Source organism: Salvelinus sp. IW2-2015, linkage group LG15 (genome assembly GCF_002910315.2).
Source record: "Salvelinus sp. IW2-2015 linkage group LG15, ASM291031v2, whole genome shotgun sequence".
Taxonomy (NCBI): domain Eukaryota; kingdom Metazoa; phylum Chordata; class Actinopteri; order Salmoniformes; family Salmonidae; genus Salvelinus; species Salvelinus sp. IW2-2015.
In genome coordinates, this window is record NC_036855.1 from 40,823,801 (window position 1) to 40,836,220 (window position 12,420).

A 12,420-nucleotide genomic window follows, 5' to 3' on the forward strand; every position below is an offset into this window, starting at 1 on the left:
GCAGTAGTAGCAGCAACGTATGGCGTGTGTGTTATGAGTCATTTGAATTGAGGCACTGCAGATAGTGCTGATGACTGGTCCGTCCGAACCACGCATGATCAAGGGAATCTATATTTGGAGAACCTGTTTCTGTCCTGCCCTTGACTTTGGTGCAGGGCATGTGATGTCCATAGCCTCTTCGTCGCAAAAGTCCCTGATATTCAAAAAAAAATACATTTGTCTAGCTGTGTCCAGTCCAGGTGGTGCTTATACAGGCAGACCATCTATGGGAGGAAGGATGTCAGCGTCGCGCAGCAGCTGAAACCTGAGCAGCTGAGTCCGAGCGCTCCTTGGCGACAACAACACCAGGCTCAGAGCATCGAAGCTGTAAAACAGGGAATAACAAAAAAAAATTGAAGACATTACAACATCAATTCACCTCCCAAGTTTAGATAAGAAGAATCACCTCATACAATGCAATGAAAATGATATTCACCTGAAGTGCTGGTATTGCTTGAACTGTGGCAGCGGCCTGAAGTACGGAGTCGGGTGTTGTTGCCAGCCGTAACTTTCCACCAGCACCGTACCATCCTCCAGTCCAACCAGCTGTATGTTGCCCCCTGTCACTGTGCTGTCCTTCACAACACCAGCAATCTCAGAAAAAGTGTTCACTCTGGTATTTCTGAAGTGCTGCTTGATGAGGCCTAAGCACCAGTCAGGGGCAAACTTGGTTTGGCCTGTGATCAGGAAGTGAAGGTCCAGACTGTGGTGGAGCTTGTGCATGGTCCGCCAGGCACAATACCAGAGCACAAAATTGTTCTTGTTTTGTCCACTGCAGTTATCACAATTCAAGTCCACACGTGTTTCCCAAACTCCGTAGTTGGTGAAGAAATTATGCATGTAGTTGATGACTGCGCTGCTGCCTTTTCTGGATGACATGCCTTCATCAATCAAGTAGTTGACTTGTGGTATTCCTTCACAGCAGACACCAAACAAGCCACACTTACGAGGAGTTAAAACGTAGGTGGGACCTGGCTGCATAGGGTCAGAAGGATAGTGCACCTGCAAACAACAAAAGAACATTAAGATAAGTTCATGAAAAGAAAATGTAACGTAATAGAATTTTTTGATGGATCATTATCAGGTAAGTTTCACTTACTTACAAATGTGCAGTGTAGCAGCATACAGAAACATCATCTTGGAAACTGGAAGTTAAAATGATAACACACAGACCGACTACAAGTACCTCTGGAAAATACAGAAATAATGTGAGATCAATAAAAGTAGTGCCAATCATGTTGGAGGTCAATTAAATAATTAAAATGTGTTGTTTATGCTTTACATATCAAGTGTTGTCATTGATTCCTTGTAGAGACGCCACACTGCTGCTTTTGTCACATGGGATGGCAGCAGCTTTCCACCAAAGTGTTTGTGTCTTGGGTGGCGTCCTGGTAATACTATTGCATTATCCTCTGCGTAGTTGTTGATGAAGTTCACAACTCGCTGCAAGTCCTCATGCTTCAGGTGTGACCTGTGCTTGCTTGGGCCAGCTCTCTTTTTGATGGGAGGCATTAGACCATTCTCTTTGTATAACTGATGGAGGAGGAGAGTCAGGCCTGTTCTACTGATGCTTAAAGACAAATTCCAGATACAAATATTTTGGCATTATTATACAATAGATAGCCGTAATCACCGTCAGACACACCTGGCTAACTTGATGGGTAATGTAATCATCTGGCGAAGTGGTGTCTTTTGTTTAGACATGCTAGCTAAAAAATGAACCATAATCCTAATCCATAGAGTACTAGCAATACAAACCGATTGTCATAGCTAGCTAAAGTTAACCAAATAGGTTCAATGTTAGCTAGTTAGCTAGCTAACATTAGGCTATAACTAGCAATGAAACATGCCATTCTGAGAACATGACTACACACAGATCATAAACGTAATGTTAGCTAGCGAGCCAGCCATCTACCATCAGCTAGCTAGCTAACAGTAAGATTTAACTTGCAATGAAAACACATTATTAGAAACGTATAATATCTGAAACTGTAGCTAGACTCTTACCCGTATACATGGATGAATGCTTCACGGCAGACTGCGACCCCTTTCATTAAATAAGACGTCCTGTGTCGTTTCCATTTTGTTTGTACAGCATGCCTAGCATCAAGTCACTTTGGTTCACACTGACCATGTGCAATGCCATAAGAATCATCTTGAGCTTGAAACCCCACCCAATCTCTAACCATTTTACTCAGCCTAGCAGAGCTGGTTAGGTTGTTATCATGTTATCCAGAGTATTAGTGACTGTAACTGTGGTCCTGGCAACAATTGAATTACGTTTTTTTGACGACGTTTACTGACACAGCCATATTCAACCGTTGTTGAGCGTTGGTAAATTCAGCAGTTATTCTGCGTTCTCGCACACTCAGACGAGAGTGCTCTGAAACAGTTGTTGTAGTGACGTTCTATTCCATTCTGCTAGCAAACGTGCAATCTTTGGAGAATGAAATCGATGACCTACATGCAAGATTAAACTACCAACTGGACATTCAAAACTATAATATCTTATGCTACATGGAGTCGTGGCTGAACGATGACACTATCAACATACAGCTGTCTGGTTATACGCTGTACCGGCAGGATAGAACAGCGGCGTCTGGTAAGACAAAGGGCGGCGGACTATGTATTTTTGTAAATAACAGCGGGTGCACGATATCTAAGGAAGTCTCAAGCTATTTCTCGCCTGAGGTAGCTGTAGACCACACTTTCTACCTAGAGTTTATATCTGTATTTTTCGTAGCTGTTTACATACCACCACAGTCAGAGGCTGGCACTAAGACAGCATTGAATGAGCTGTTTTCCGCCATAAGCAAACAAGAAAACGCTCACCGAGAGGCGGCAATCCTAGTGGCCGGGGACTTTAATCCAGGGAAACTTAAAATCCGTTTTACCAAATTTCTATCAGCATGTTGAATGTGCAACGAGAGGAAAAAAACTCTGGACCACCTTTACTCCACACACAGAGACTCATACAAAGCTCTCCCTCGCCCTCCATTTGGCAAATCTGACCATAATGCTATCCTCCTGATTCCTGCTTACAAGCAAAAACTAAAGCAGGAATCACCAGTGACTAAGACTGTTTTGCTAGCACAGACTGGAATATGTTCAGGGATTCCTCCGATGGCATTGAGGAGTATGCCACATCAGTCATTGGCTTCATCAATGAGTGCATTGATGACGTCATCCCGACAGTGCCCGTACGTACATACCCCAACCAGAAGCCATGGATTACAGGCAACATCCGTACTGAGCTAAAGGCTAGAGCTACCTCTTTCAAGGAGCGAGACTCTACCTTGGAAGCTTATAAGAAATCCTGCTATGTCCTCCAATGAACCATCAAACAGGCAAGCATCAATACAGGACTAAGATCGAATTGTACTACATCGGCTCTGAAGCTCGTCGGATGTGCCAGGCTTGCAAACCATTAGAGACTACAAAGGGAAGCACAGCAGAGAGCTGCCCAGTGACACAAGCCTACCAGACGAGCTAAACTACTTCTATGCTCGCTTCGATGCAAATAACACTGAAAAATACATGAGAGTATCAGCTCTTCCGGAAGACTGTGTGATCATGCTCTCCGCAGCCGATGTGGGTAAGACTTGTAAACAGGTCAACATTCACAAGGCCGCGGGCCAGACAGATAACCAGGATATGTACTGCGAGCATGCGCTGACCAACTGGCAAGTGTCTTCACTGACATTTTTAACCTCTCCCTGTCCAAGTATGTAATACCAACATGTTTTAAGCAAACCACCATAGTGCCTGTGCCCAAGAACACGAAGGTAACCTGCCTAAATGACTACTGACCCTTGTACGTCTGTAGCCATGAAGTGTTTTGAAAGGCTGATCATGGCTCACATCAACACCATTATCCCAGAAACCCTAGACCCACTCGAATTTGCATACCGCCCCAACAGATCCACAGATGATGCAATCTCTATTCCACTCCACACTGCCCTTTCCCACCTGGACAAAAGGAACACCTATGTGAGAATGCTATTCGTTGACTACAGCTCATTGTTCAACACCATAGTGCCCTCCCTCTGCAACTGGATCCTGGACTTCCTGACGCACCGCCCTCAGGTGGTAAGGGTAGGTAACAACACATCTGCCACGCTGATCTTCAACACAGGGGCCCCTCAGGGGTGCGTGCTCAGTCCTCTCCAGTACTCCCTGTTCACCCATGACTGCACGGCCAGGCATGACTCCAACACCATCATTAAGTTTGCCGATGACACAACAGTGGTAGACCTCATCACCGACAATGACAAGCCCGCTTATAAGTAGGAYGTCGGAGACCTGGCCATGTGGTGCCAGGACAACAACCTCTCCCTCAACGTGATCAAGACAAAGGAGATGATTGTGGACTACAAGAAAAAGAGGACCGAGCACGCCCCCATTCTCTTCGACAGGGCTGCAGTGGAGCAGGTTGAGAGCTTCAAGTTCCTTGGTGTCCACATCACCAACAAACTAACATGGTCCAAGCACATCAAGACAGTTGTGAAGAGGGCACGACAAAACCTATTCCGCCTCAGGAGACTGAAAAGATTTGGCATGGGTCCTCAGATCCTCAGAACGTTCTACAGCTGCACCATCGAGAGCATCCTGACTGCTTGCATCACTGCTTGGTATGGAAACTGCTCGGACACAAGGCACTACAGAGGGTAGCGCGAACGGCCCAGTGATGTACTGGTACATCACTGGTACATCAAGCTTCCTGCCATCCAAGACCTCTATACCAGGCGGTGTCAGAGGAAGGCCCTAAAAATTGTTAAAGACTCCAGCCACCCTAGTCATAGACTTTTCTCTCTGCTACCGCACGGCAAGCGATACCGGAGTGCCAAGTCTTGGTCCAAGAGGCTTCCAAACAGCTTCTACCCCCAAGCCATACGACTCCTGAACACTGAACACCTAATCAAATGGCTACCCAGACAATTTACATTTCCCCCCCTCACTTTAAATACTCTACCTTCATGTACATATTATCTGAACTAAACGGTGCCCCTGCACATTGACCCTGTACCGGTAGCCCCCTGTATGTATCTTATCTGTATTTTTTTTAAACTGCATTGTTGGTTAGGGGCTCATAAGCAAGCATTTCACTGTAAGGTCTACACCTGTTGTATTCAGCGCATGTGACTAATACAATTTGATTTGATACTTACATAGTCAAGTCTTTTGTTAAGTTTTACTATGCGATACATTTAAAAAAGATGTGTTAGACAGAATTACCTACACAACCTGACCAGCTCAAATAGACAGAAGCGAGCTATATGGCAGACCAATCCAAACTCATCTCTCGGCATGTCCAGCCCACTCATTATCTCAGCCAATCATGGGTAGCGTGAAGGTTGCTGACTTGCTGTGGCTTAACCAACTAGGCTCGTAATTTAACAATTGTATTCGTATTTACAGATGGCATACAAGTTTGTTATTAATGCACATGAAAGTTCACATGTTTGAGAAGGCATCTCTGCCCCCCAAAAATTAAAAGTTAAAAAACACGTTACATTCAAATGGCTCTCCTTTTGTATCTTAATTTTTAGTCGCAGTGCTTAAAAGCATCAGACAAGCTTAGTAGCCTACATATAGTTCATTTTATTCAAACATAGGGTGTGTCTATATGAAAAAATATATATTTTAAAATTTGATTGAAAAAGCAGACGACTTTCAGTTCGAAGATTTTTTTTGGTTTGGGACAACCTTAAATTCAAGACATTTTGCCATGGACCTGAGAGAAAATATATAGTTTAAAAGCAATTTTTCAGCAATTCTACAGCTTTTGCTGTGGTTTATGCCATGTGTGACTCAATCATAACAAAATCAATGGAGGCCCCATGCCATGACATTTTTTGAATTTTAGATTCTCCCCTGCTGTCTAGTTTTATGGGGGGTGAGTTCTCAAAGATAATCTTATTTCAACCATTATCTAATCTACATACTTTATATCTTGTTTTAGTCGTTAAATAAAATAAATACTTAAATACAATATATATATATATATATATATATATATAAAACAACTAAAACCAGATATAAAGTATGTAGAATAGATCATGGACGTATGTGTATGTATGTATGTATGCATGTATGCATGCATGTATGTATAATATACATACAAACATACATACAGGTCCATTATCTATACATACAGTATCAGTCAAAAGTTTGGACACACCTACTCATTCAAGCGTTTTTCTTTATTTTTACTATTTTCTACATTGTAGAATAATAATAACACATGTAGTAACAAAAAAAAGTGTTAAACAAATCTAAATGTATTTTAGATTCTTGAAAGTAGCCCCCCTATGCCTTGATGACAGTTTTGCACACTCTTGTAAATGTGTTTTAGAAAACATCAACAGTTGTTTCCCCGCCAAGATGCAACAAACCGGGAAGACTAAGAAAAGAATATCTGTTTTAGTGTGTGTGCGCATGTTTTTGTGTGTGATGGTGGTGTTGTCCTTTCAGCCCCATTGCAGTATTGATTTCTGGCCTAGTTCAGCAGATGCAATTAGGAATTTACTGTGGGTCGTGTAGAGGAGCTACCAGACCATCTAAAACCTGTGTGTGTGTGTGTGTGTGTATGTGTGTGTGTGTGTGGAGGAGCTGCCTGCCTGCCAGACCAACTGAAACCTACACATTATATTATATTGTGGAACCCAGGGAGTTGCTGTGTTAGCAGTTCATGGGGATCCTAAAATACTATACTGAACAAAAATGTGCAATAATTTCAATTTCTTTACTGAGTTACAGTTCGTATAAGGCAATCAGTCAATTGAAATAAATAAATTAGGCCCTAATCTATGGATTTCACATTACTGGGAATACATATATGTATCTGTTGGTCACACATACCTTAAAAAACAGGTTGGGAAGTGGATCAGAACCAGTCAGTGTCTAGTGTGACCACCATTTGCCTCATTCAATGCGACACATCTCCTTTGCATAGAGTTTATCAGGTTGTTGATTGGCCTGTGGAATGTTGTCCCACTCCTCTTRAATGGCTGGATATTGGCGGGAACTGGAACACGCTGTCGTAAATGTCGATCCAGAGCATCCAGAACAGCTAATCAAATGGCTACCCAGACCATTTGCATTGTCCCCTTCCCCTCTTTTACGTTGCTGATACTGTTTATTATCTATGCATAGTCACTTTAACTCTACCTACATGTACATATTACCTCAATTACCTTGACTAACCGGTGCCCTGGCACATTGACTCTGTACTGGTACCCCCTGTATATAGCCTCGCTACTGTTATTTTAATGCTGCTCTTTAATTATTTTTTTGATGATTTATTTAACACTTTTCTTAAAACTGCATTGTTGGTTAAGGTCTTGTAAGTAAGCATTTCACTGTAAGGTCTACAACCTGTATTTGGCACATGTGACAAATAACATTTGATTTGATGGCGGCGGAAGAATGGCATGACTATGGGCCTCAGGATCTCGTCACGGTATCTCCGTGCATTCAATTTGCCATCAATAAAATGCAATTGTGTTTGTTGTCCGTAGTTTATGCCTGCCAATACCATAACCCCATCGCCACCATGGGGCACTCTATTCACAATGTCGACATCAGCAAACCGCTCGCCACACAACGCCATACACGTGATCTGTGGTTGTGAAGCCGGTTGGACGTACTGCCAAATTCTTTAAAATAACATTGGAGGCGGCTAATGGGGAAGAAATTAACATTAAATTCTCTGGCAACAGCTCTGGTGGACATGCCTGCAGTCAGCATGACAGTTATGGCATTGTGTTGTGTGACAAAACTGCACATCTTAGTYGCCTTTTATTGACCCCAGCACAAGATGCACCTGTGTAATGCTGTTAAATCAGCTTCTTGATATGCCACACCTGTCAGTTGGATGGATTATCTTGGCAAAGGAGAAATGCTCACTAATAGGGATGTAAACAAATGTGTGCATAAATTTGTGCATAATTTGTGCATGAGAAATAAGCTTTTTGTGCATATGGAACATTTCTAGGATCTTATATTTCCGCTCATGAAACATGGGACCACACTTTACATGTTGCATTTTATATTTTTGTTAAATGTAAATATACACTCTGGACCCTCATGCTTTTTTTTACCCATACCTGGCGGGATTTATTATTCAAGAGAGGTGACCAAGATGAGAAATGTTGTGAGAGCTTCAAATGGGCTACTGACTGACCACCTCAGGGAGAAGGCTATGGCCATTAGGATTCTGCTTTGTTTTTGATGTTGTTTTATTTGGGAAGCAGAGGCTTTGCTGGTGGCAATGACTGTGTATATGAATGGACAAAGCCATCACTAGGGCCCTGTGAAATCCTTTACATTTTTTCCCAAATTRAGTTTTTTCTTTTTTCTGAATTCTGTTTTACGATTTACGCTCATTTTATCATCAGAAAGTGTGTCTAATAATCTGAATGAATAAAAAGTCAACAATTTAATAAGATAACATTACATTTGTAATGATGCAACACAACAAGGCAAGTGCTCAATACAGAGTTCTACTAAGTGTTTCATTATTAGTGAAAAAAAAGTAATGCAAGAATCTAGGCAACAATGCAGCAACCTTCTCTGTTTCCAGCTGGCTGAGGATGTTTGTGACGGCCTCGGATGATGACTTTTCTGCACAAAAACAAAAACCCTCTGTACAGATGAACATGCACTGCATGGTACTTCACTGCCTCAAACCAGCTATTCCATCTGGAGCTCACTGCTTCAGGAGGAGCCTTGGCCTGCACAAACGCCTTCATAATGAGGAAGCTCACCCATCTTATCTCATCTCATCCATGTCACAAGTGATGCAACTTCAGAGAAGRCTCACCCACCAGATTGATGACATGGCAGAGACAGGTTACATGGACACTGTTGGGCATCACTCCTTTCAGAACCTCCTTGTATGCCTTCAGGCAGTAGGAGGCATTATCTGTGACCACTGCCCAGGCATCATTCAGGTTCAGATGGTTGCTGTGGAGGGAGGCTAGTATTACTTGGGAAAATGTTGAGTAGTTGCATCTGTCCATGAAAATGACATCTACCAGAAAGTACTGGTTTTCAACACCTGCAATGAAAGATAAGGAAACACTTGAATTACGTTTTAACCTAAAATAATATTGTGACAAAATAAAAGTGTTATTTAAATGTCAAGTGTAAACACAATATAGATACAGCGATAGTTAGCTAGATGGAGAGGCAGACAGCTGCTGACATTATGCATCGCTATTGTCACGTCCTGACCATAGTTCTTATGTSTTTTGCTTGTTTAGTGTTGGTCAGGACGTGAGCTGGGTGGGAATTCTATGTTGTGTGTCTGTTTCTGTGTTCAGCCTAATATGGTTCTCAATCAGAGGCAGCTGTCAATCGTTGTCCCTGATTGAGAATCATATATAGGTGGCTTGTTTTGTGTTGGGGATTGTGGGTGGTTGTTTTCTGTGTCAGTGTTTGTGCCACACGGGACTGTGACGGTTAGTTTGTTTGTTATTTTGTATAGTGTCTTGTTTTCATGTTCATTAAATCATGGAAACTTACCACGCTGCACATTGGTCCTCCGATCCTTCTCGCCTCTCCTCGTCCGAGGAGGAGGAAGACTTAGACTGCCGTTACAGAACCACCCACCTAACTCGGACCAAGCAGCGTGGCTACGGGCAGCGACAGCAGCGACAGCAGCGGCAGCAGGAGCAGAGAAAGGAGGAATGGACATGGGAAGACATTTTGGACGGCAAAGGTTGCTACACATGGGAGGAGATCCTGGCTGGAAGGGATCATCTCCCATGGGAACAGGTGGAGGCAGCTAGGAGAGCAGAGGCAACCGGAGAGAGGAACCGGCGTTATGAAGGTACGCGGCTAGCACGGAAACCCGAGAAGAAATCCCAAAAATTTCTTGGGGGGGGGGCTAAGGGGTAGTGTGGCGAAGGCAGGTAGGAAACCTGCGCCCACTTCCCATGCTTACCGTGGAGAGCGGGAGTACGGGCAGACACCGTGTTATGCGGAAGAGCGCACGGTGTCTCCTGTACGTGTGCATAGCCCGGTGCGGGTTATTCCACCTCCCCGCACTGGCCGGGCTAGATTGAGCATTGAGCCAAGTGCCATGAAGCCGGCTCAACATATCTGGCCTCCAGTACGTCTCCTCGGGCCGGTGTACATGGCACCAGCCTTACGAATGGTGTGTAGTATAGTGTCTTGTTTTCATGTTCATTAAATCATGGAAACTTACCATGCTGCACATTGGTCCTCCGATCCTTCTCGCCTCTCCTCGTCCGAGGAGGAGAACGACTTAGACTGCCGTTACAGCTATATTTCAACATGATAGCTCGTCGTTTGGAATATCACAATTTGCATACGTACAATTCACATTGCAGAATGTAAATGAAGGCCATTGCAACGGTATATTAATAGGCTGTTAACTCACCAATGACGATGTTTAGAACGCTGCAATCCCTTGGATCTGTTGTCTTGTCAACAACCACTGCAAACTTCTTCCCATGGATCTTCTGTAGAACGGCAGTCATATGTTGGTCGAACACACCGGGCAGGTACGTTTGACGGAGGCTGCTCTCATTTTCAGGCAACGCTCCTCCCTGTTTGCAATGCTTCACTAGAAATGGGCGTAGCTTTCTTAGRTTTCCTAAGGGGATGTCAGACTCGGCGTACACAGCCACAAAGTCCTGAATAAATACTCGTCTTCCAAATGGACAATGACCCCAAGCATACTTCCAAAGTTCACCAAACTTATTGTGGGAAGCTTGTGGAAGGCTACCCGTAACGTTTGACCCAAGTTAAACAATTTAAAGGCAATGCTACCAAATACTAATTGAGTGTATGTAAACTTCTGACCCACTGGGAATGTGATGAAAGAAATTAAAGCTGAAATAAATAATTCTCTCTACTATTATTCTGACATTTCACATTCTTAAAATGAAGTGGTGATCCTAACTGACCTAAGACAGATAATTTTTTCTTGGATTAAATGTCAGGAATTGTGAAGAACTGAGTTTAAATGTATTTGACTTAGCTGTATGTAAACTGCTGACTTCAACTGTATATATTTTTTTTATATGAACTGTTTTTGCTTTGTCATTAAAGGMTATTGTGTGTAGATTGATGGGAAAAGTAAAGGGATCTCAATACTTTCTGAATGCACTGTATATTTGTCAATTTACAGTGGTTTTGTCAGATGTTTTTCCGCTGGTATTATATGCTTTTAAATAGCTCATCATGTTTCAACAGGAATACCGGGAAGCCCGGTAATTTCTTGCAATTTTCTCYGGAAGGTTTTCTCGGGAAGGTAAATTGGTAGATTCTCCTGAAAATATTGAACCCTAGTTCACAGATAGGGTCATACAGGAGGCATGTGTATGTCTAAGAAATGTCTAAATAGGCAACTTCATAATAATCTTTGCAAAAATGTTTTTTGATACAAATGTTAAAAGCATTTCGAACATCCTTCCAATGAAGTTTCTGTGGCCTTTTCTCAATTGGATTTGCTCCTGCATCCGCTGTCCTCCGTTCTCTCGTCTCCCTTTAAAAAAGGTGAAAGGTAATCAAGGAGAGACTGCGAGCAGAAGGAACGTGGACAGAAATGTTCTTGTTTGAAATGAGATGGTCCTGCTCCACTCACGCGTCATCAGGCAAATMACGTTTACAGGGGTGGCTCACAAAATAAACGTGTAAAGTGATAAAACAAATTCAGTTAGTTGTGGAAGACATTTTATAGATAAAACMATAAGTAGCCTYTTYTTTTTAAATGTGTGCATGGTTTTCTCCCCCTACAATACAAAAGCTGATTCAAAGGGTGTGTGGCAGATATCAAAACTCTTTCGTGGTAGGATACACTTGTGCCTCCTCGCCAAAAGGAGGCTATCTAGGAGGGTAGGACCYTCTTCCATTTGCCTAAGAACGAATTGACACACTAGTCGACCACTTATCGGTACCTATATTTTGTGCGATGGATAGTCTGGAAGCAGTGTTGTTTAGTAATCCCCTCCCATCCTTCAGTGCTAGAGTTGTCTATCTGGATTATGGTTAAACTGTGTGTGTGTGTGTGTGTGTGTGTGTGTGTGTGTGTGTGTGTGTGTGTGTGTGTGTGTGTGTGTGTGTGTGTGTGTTTGTGTGTGTGTGTGTGTGTGTGTGTGTGTGTGTGTGTGTGTGTGTGTGTGTGTAACTGCTCACACCCTAGACCGTTTACACTCACACCTTATCTCCTCCACCATCACCTCCACTGGCTAGATTAATGTCACACACTGACAGCTGTGCGTGTGCGCACGTATGCATACGTCGACCTGTGGGTGTGTTTGTTGGCACTGTTAGATTTCCTCTGGGATAAATGCTCCAGGGAGATCTAGATCAGTGTTTCAACTTTAACGTCTCCCCTCTCCCCCCTCT